The following is a 5,000-nucleotide window of genomic DNA, read 5'->3' as shown; positions in this document are numbered from 1 at the left end:
CCTCTCTCCTCCTCCTCCTCCTCCTCCTCCTCCTTTGTGCTCTCTCTCCCTCTCGCCGCTTTTCACATCCTTGCGAGGCGTGGTTGTCTTTCAGCTCAGCCAGCGCCCAAGGGGCAAGACCGTAGCAGCTGAATGTCCTGGCAAAGCCAGGCTGAGGGAGCAGCCAAAAGATTGCCTGCCTCTGGGCCGAGGCTGCGGTGACCGTGTGTTGTGGGCAGCCTCTGCTGGCAGCAAAAGCCTACTGCACCTGGTATTCCCAGGCGGTCTCCCATCCAAGTACTAACCAGGCCTGAGTCTGCTTAGCTTCCGAGATCAGACGAGATTGGGCGTTTTCAGACTAGTATGGCCGTAGGCATTGACTGCCCTGCTTTCTGGCTAATTCAAGTCTCATAGCTCAGCCGCTTCTTCTTTGCCGCTCATGGCAATTCTTTTCCCTCTCTCCTCCTCCTCCTCCTCCTCCTCCTTTGTGCTCTCTCTCCCTCTCGCCGCTTTTCACATCCTTGCGAGGCGTGGTTGTCTTTCAGCTCAGCCAGCGCCCAAGGGGCAAGACCGTAGCAGCTGAATGTCCTGGCAAAGCCAGGCTGAGGGAGCAGCCAAAAGATTGCCTGCCTCTGGGCCGAGGCTGCGGTGACCGTGTGTTGTGGGCAGCCTCTGCTGGCAGCAAAAGCCTACTGCACCTGGTATTCCCAGGCGGTCTCCCATCCAAGTACTAACCAGGCCTGAGTCTGCTTAGCTTCCGAGATCAGACGAGATCGGGCGTTTTCAGACTAGTATGGCCGTAGGCATTGACTGCCCTGCTTTCTGGCTAATTCAAGTCTCATAGCTCAGCCGCTTCTTCTTTGCCGCTCATGGCAATTCTTTTCCCTCTCTCCTCCTCCTCCTCCTCCTCCTCCTCCTTTGTGCTCTCTCTCCCTCTCGCCGCTTTTCACATCCTTGCGAGGCGTGGTTGTCTTTCAGCTCAGCCAGCGCCCAAGGGGCAAGACCGTAGCAGCTGAATGTCCTGGCAAAGCCAGGCTGAGGGAGCAGCCAAAAGATTGCCTGCCTCTGGGCCGAGGCTGCGGTGACCGTGTGTTGTGGGCAGCCTCTGCTGGCAGCAAAAGCCTACTGCACCTGGTATTCCCAGGCGGTCTCCCATCCAAGTACTAACCAGGCCTGAGTCTGCTTAGCTTCCGAGATCAGACGAGATCGGGCGTTTTCAGACTAGTATGGCCGTAGGCATTGACGGCCCTGCTTTCTGGCTAATTCAAGTCTCATAGCTCAGCCGCTTCTTCTTTGCCGCTCATGGCAATTCTTTTCCCTCTCTCCTCCTCCTCCTCCTCCTCCTCCTTTGTGCTCTCTCTCCCTCTCGCCGCTTTTCACATCCTTGCGAGGCGTGGTTGTCTTTCAGCTCAGCCAGCGCCCAAGGGGCAAGACCGTAGCAGCTGAATGTCCTGGCAAAGCCAGGCTGAGGGAGCAGCCAAAAGATTGCCTGCCTCTGGGCCGAGGCTGCGGTGACCGTGTGTTGTGGGCAGCCTCTGCTGGCAGCAAAAGCCTACTGCACCTGGTATTCCCAGGCGGTCTCCCATCCAAGTACTAACCAGGCCTGAGTCTGCTTAGCTTCCGAGATCAGACGAGATCGGGCGTTTTCAGACTAGTATGGCCGTAGGCATTAACTGCCCTGCTTTCTGGCTAATTCAAGTCTCATAGCTCAGCCGCTTCTTCTTTGCCGCTCATGGCAATTCTTTTCCCTCTCTCCTCCTCCTCCTCCTCCTCCTCCTTTGTGCTCTCTCTCCCTCTCGCCGCTTTTCACATCCTTGCGAGGCGTGGTTGTCTTTCAGCTCAGCCAGCGCCCAAGGGGCAAGACCGTAGCAGCTGAATGTCGTTGAATGTAGCAGCAGACGTAGTCATCCGAGACGCTAGAAGCTGCACGGATCTCCCACATCTCTCACGTGCAATACTTAATCCCAATCACTGACATTTCAAGCACCATTTGAATGATTTTCAAAAAAATTTTAAAACTCTTCCCTTCACTTTTACCTTCTCACAGTGGCCTTTTTTTTTTGGTCAGAGGAGGAGGGAGGGAGGGAGGGAAACACTAATGTAGTGTTTGGGGATAACCACTCTGTGACATCAGACCTTCCGCTTCCCACTTCTTGGTGGATATTGCTTGCCTGACTTTTCCCAAAATGCACTGTGACATCAGACCTTCCGCTTCCCACTTCTTGGTGGATATTGCTTGCCTGACTTTTCCCAAAATGCACTGAGATACCAGACCTTCCACTTCCCACTTCTTGGTGGATATTGCTTGTCTGAGTTTTCCCAAAATGCACTGAGATACCAGACCTTCCGCTTCCCACTTCTTGGTAGATACTGCTGGTCTGACATCTCCCAAAATGCACCATTGAAGTCCCTCAGCCGCCTTTACCAGCCACCTGTCTGTCTTTCACCTGAGGAAGCACCCAAGGGGCAAGACCGTAGCAGCTGAATGTCCTGGCAAAGCCAGGCTGAGGGAGCAGCCAAAAGATTGCCTGCCTCTGGGCCGAGGCTGCGGTGACCGTGTGTTGTGGGCAGCCTCTGCTGGCAGCAAAAGCCTACTGCACCTGGTATTCCCAGGCGGTCTCCCATCCAAGTACTAACCAGGCCTGAGTCTGCTTAGCTTCCGAGATCAGACGAGATCGGGCGTTTTCAGACTAGTATGGCCGTAGGCATTGACTGCCCTGCTTTCTGGCTAATTCAAGTCTCATAGCTCAGCCGCTTCTTCTTTGCCGCTCATGGCAATTCTTTTCCCTCTCTCCTCCTCCTCCTCCTCCTCCTCCTTTGTGCTCTCTCTCCCTCTCGCCGCTTTTCACATCCTTGCGAGGCGTGGTTGTCTTTCAGCTCAGCCAGCGCCCAAGGGGCAAGACCGTAGCAGCTGAATGTCCTGGCAAAGCCAGGCTGAGGGAGCAGCCAAAAGATTGCCTGCCTCTGGGCCGAGGCTGCGGTGACCGTGTGTTGTGGGCAGCCTCTGCTGGCAGCAAAAGCCTACTGCACCTGGTATTCCCAGGCGGTCTCCCATCCAAGTACTAACCAGGCCTGAGTCTGCTTAGCTTCCGAGATCAGACGAGATCGGGCGTTTTCAGACTAGTATGGCCGTAGGCATTGACTGCCCTGCTTTCTGGCTAATTCAAGTCTCATAGCTCAGCCGCTTCTTCTTTGCCGCTCATGGCAATTCTTTTCCCTCTCTCCTCCTCCTCCTCCTCCTCCTCCTCCTCCTTTGTGCTCTCTCTCCCTCTCGCCGCTTTTCACATCCTTGCGAGGCGTGGTTGTCTTTCAGCTCAGCCAGCGCCCAAGGGGCAAGACCGTAGCAGCTGAATGTCCTGGCAAAGCCAGGCTGAGGGAGCAGCCAAAAGATTGCCTGCCTCTGGGCCGAGGCTGCGGTGACCGTGTGTTGTGGGCAGCCTCTGCTGGCAGCAAAAGCCTACTGCACCTGGTATTCCCAGGCGGTCTCCCATCCAAGTACTAACCAGGCCTGAGTCTGCTTAGCTTCCGAGATCAGACGAGATTGGGCGTTTTCAGACTAGTATGGCCGTAGGCATTGACTGCCCTGCTTTCTGGCTAATTCAAGTCTCATAGCTCAGCCGCTTCTTCTTTGCCGCTCATGGCAATTCTTTTCCCTCTCTCCTCCTCCTCCTCCTCCTCCTCCTTTGTGCTCTCTCTCCCTCTCGCCGCTTTTCACATCCTTGCGAGGCGTGGTTGTCTTTCAGCTCAGCCAGCGCCCAAGGGGCAAGACCGTAGCAGCTGAATGTCCTGGCAAAGCCAGGCTGAGGGAGCAGCCAAAAGATTGCCTGCCTCTGGGCCGAGGCTGCGGTGACCGTGTGTTGTGGGCAGCCTCTGCTGGCAGCAAAAGCCTACTGCACCTGGTATTCCCAGGCGGTCTCCCATCCAAGTACTAACCAGGCCTGAGTCTGCTTAGCTTCCGAGATCAGACGAGATCGGGCGTTTTCAGACTAGTATGGCCGTAGGCATTGACTGCCCTGCTTTCTGGCTAATTCAAGTCTCATAGCTCAGCCGCTTCTTCTTTGCCGCTCATGGCAATTCTTTTCCCTCTCTCCTCCTCCTCCTCCTCCTCCTCCTTTGTGCTCTCTCTCCCTCTCGCCGCTTTTCACGTCCTTGCGAGGCGTGGTTGTCTTTCAGCTCAGCCAGCGCCCAAGGGGCAAGACCGTAGCAGCTGAATGTCGTTGAATGTAGCAGCAGACGTAGTCATCCGAGACGCTAGAAGCTGCACGGATCTCCCACATCTCTCACGTGCAATACTTAATCCCAATCACTGACATTTCAAGCACCATTTGAATGATTTTCAAAAAAATTTTAAAACTCTTCCCTTCACTTTTACCTTCTCACAGTGGCCTTTTTTTTTTGGTCAGAGGAGGAGGGAGGGAGGGAAACACTAATGTAGTGTTTGGGGATAACCACTCTGTGACATCAGACCTTCCGCTTCCCACTTCTTGGTGGATATTGCTTGCCTGACTTTTCCCAAAATGCACTGTGACATCAGACCTTCCGCTTCCCACTTCTTGGTGGATATTGCTTGCCTGACTTTTCCCAAAATGCACTGAGATACCAGACCTTCCACTTCCCACTTCTTGGTGGATATTGCTTGTCTGAGTTTTCCCAAAATGCACTGAGATACCAGACCTTCCGCTTCCCACTTCTTGGTAGATACTGCTGGTCTGACATCTCCCAAAATGCACCATTGAAGTCCCTCAGCCGCCTTTACCAGCCACCTGTCTGTCTTTCACCTGAGGAAGCACCCAAGGGGCAAGACCGTAGCAGCTGAATGTCCTGGCAAAGCCAGGCTGAGGGAGCAGCCAAAAGATTGCCTGCCTCTGGGCCGAGGCTGCGGTGACCGTGTGTTGTGGGCAGCCTCTGCTGGCAGCAAAAGCCTACTGCACCTGGTATTCCCAGGCGGTCTCCCATCCAAGTACTAACCAGGCCTGAGTCTGCTTAGCTTCCGAGATCAGACGAGATCGGGCGTTTTCAGA

The 5,000-nt window shown here is 54.7% G+C and overlaps 9 non-coding genes across 9 annotated transcripts in view; all 9 read right to left on the bottom strand.

Moving 5' to 3' along the window:
• Nucleotides 1-235: 235 nt before the first annotated feature.
• Nucleotides 236-354, bottom strand: LOC144489171 (5S ribosomal RNA). Its single transcript, XR_013496908.1, has one exon. It is a non-coding gene; the product is annotated as a 5S ribosomal RNA (ribosomal RNA).
• A 311-nt stretch (nucleotides 355-665) lies between these two features.
• Nucleotides 666-784, bottom strand: LOC144489141 (5S ribosomal RNA). The gene has a single exon (XR_013496879.1). It is a non-coding gene; the product is annotated as a 5S ribosomal RNA (ribosomal RNA).
• Nucleotides 785-1,098: 314 nt separating this feature from the next.
• LOC144489140 (5S ribosomal RNA) lies at nucleotides 1,099-1,217 on the bottom strand. The gene has a single exon (XR_013496878.1). It is a non-coding gene; the product is annotated as a 5S ribosomal RNA (ribosomal RNA).
• A 311-nt stretch (nucleotides 1,218-1,528) lies between these two features.
• LOC144489138 (5S ribosomal RNA) lies at nucleotides 1,529-1,647 on the bottom strand. The gene has a single exon (XR_013496876.1). It is a non-coding gene; the product is annotated as a 5S ribosomal RNA (ribosomal RNA).
• Nucleotides 1,648-2,567: 920 nt separating this feature from the next.
• On the bottom strand, nucleotides 2,568-2,686 carry LOC144489137 (5S ribosomal RNA). Its single transcript, XR_013496875.1, has one exon. It is a non-coding gene; the product is annotated as a 5S ribosomal RNA (ribosomal RNA).
• A 311-nt stretch (nucleotides 2,687-2,997) lies between these two features.
• On the bottom strand, nucleotides 2,998-3,116 carry LOC144489136 (5S ribosomal RNA). The gene has a single exon (XR_013496874.1). It is a non-coding gene; the product is annotated as a 5S ribosomal RNA (ribosomal RNA).
• Nucleotides 3,117-3,433: 317 nt separating this feature from the next.
• Nucleotides 3,434-3,552, bottom strand: LOC144489170 (5S ribosomal RNA). The gene has a single exon (XR_013496907.1). It is a non-coding gene; the product is annotated as a 5S ribosomal RNA (ribosomal RNA).
• Nucleotides 3,553-3,863: 311 nt separating this feature from the next.
• Nucleotides 3,864-3,982, bottom strand: LOC144489135 (5S ribosomal RNA). Its single transcript, XR_013496873.1, has one exon. It is a non-coding gene; the product is annotated as a 5S ribosomal RNA (ribosomal RNA).
• A 916-nt stretch (nucleotides 3,983-4,898) lies between these two features.
• The window catches only part of LOC144489134 (5S ribosomal RNA), a 119-nt gene continuing 17 nt past the window's right edge, over nucleotides 4,899-5,000 (bottom strand). The window contains exon 1 of the ribosomal RNA XR_013496872.1: nucleotides 4,899-5,000. This exon is cut by the window's right edge and continues 17 nt beyond it. This is a non-coding gene — a ribosomal RNA (5S ribosomal RNA).

Source organism: Mustelus asterias, unplaced genomic scaffold (genome assembly GCF_964213995.1).
Source record: "Mustelus asterias unplaced genomic scaffold, sMusAst1.hap1.1 HAP1_SCAFFOLD_2008, whole genome shotgun sequence".
Taxonomy (NCBI): Eukaryota; Metazoa; Chordata; class Chondrichthyes; order Carcharhiniformes; family Triakidae; genus Mustelus; species Mustelus asterias.
The sequence above is the reverse complement of the archived record's forward strand: the minus strand, read 5'-3'. Positions and strand labels throughout refer to the sequence as shown.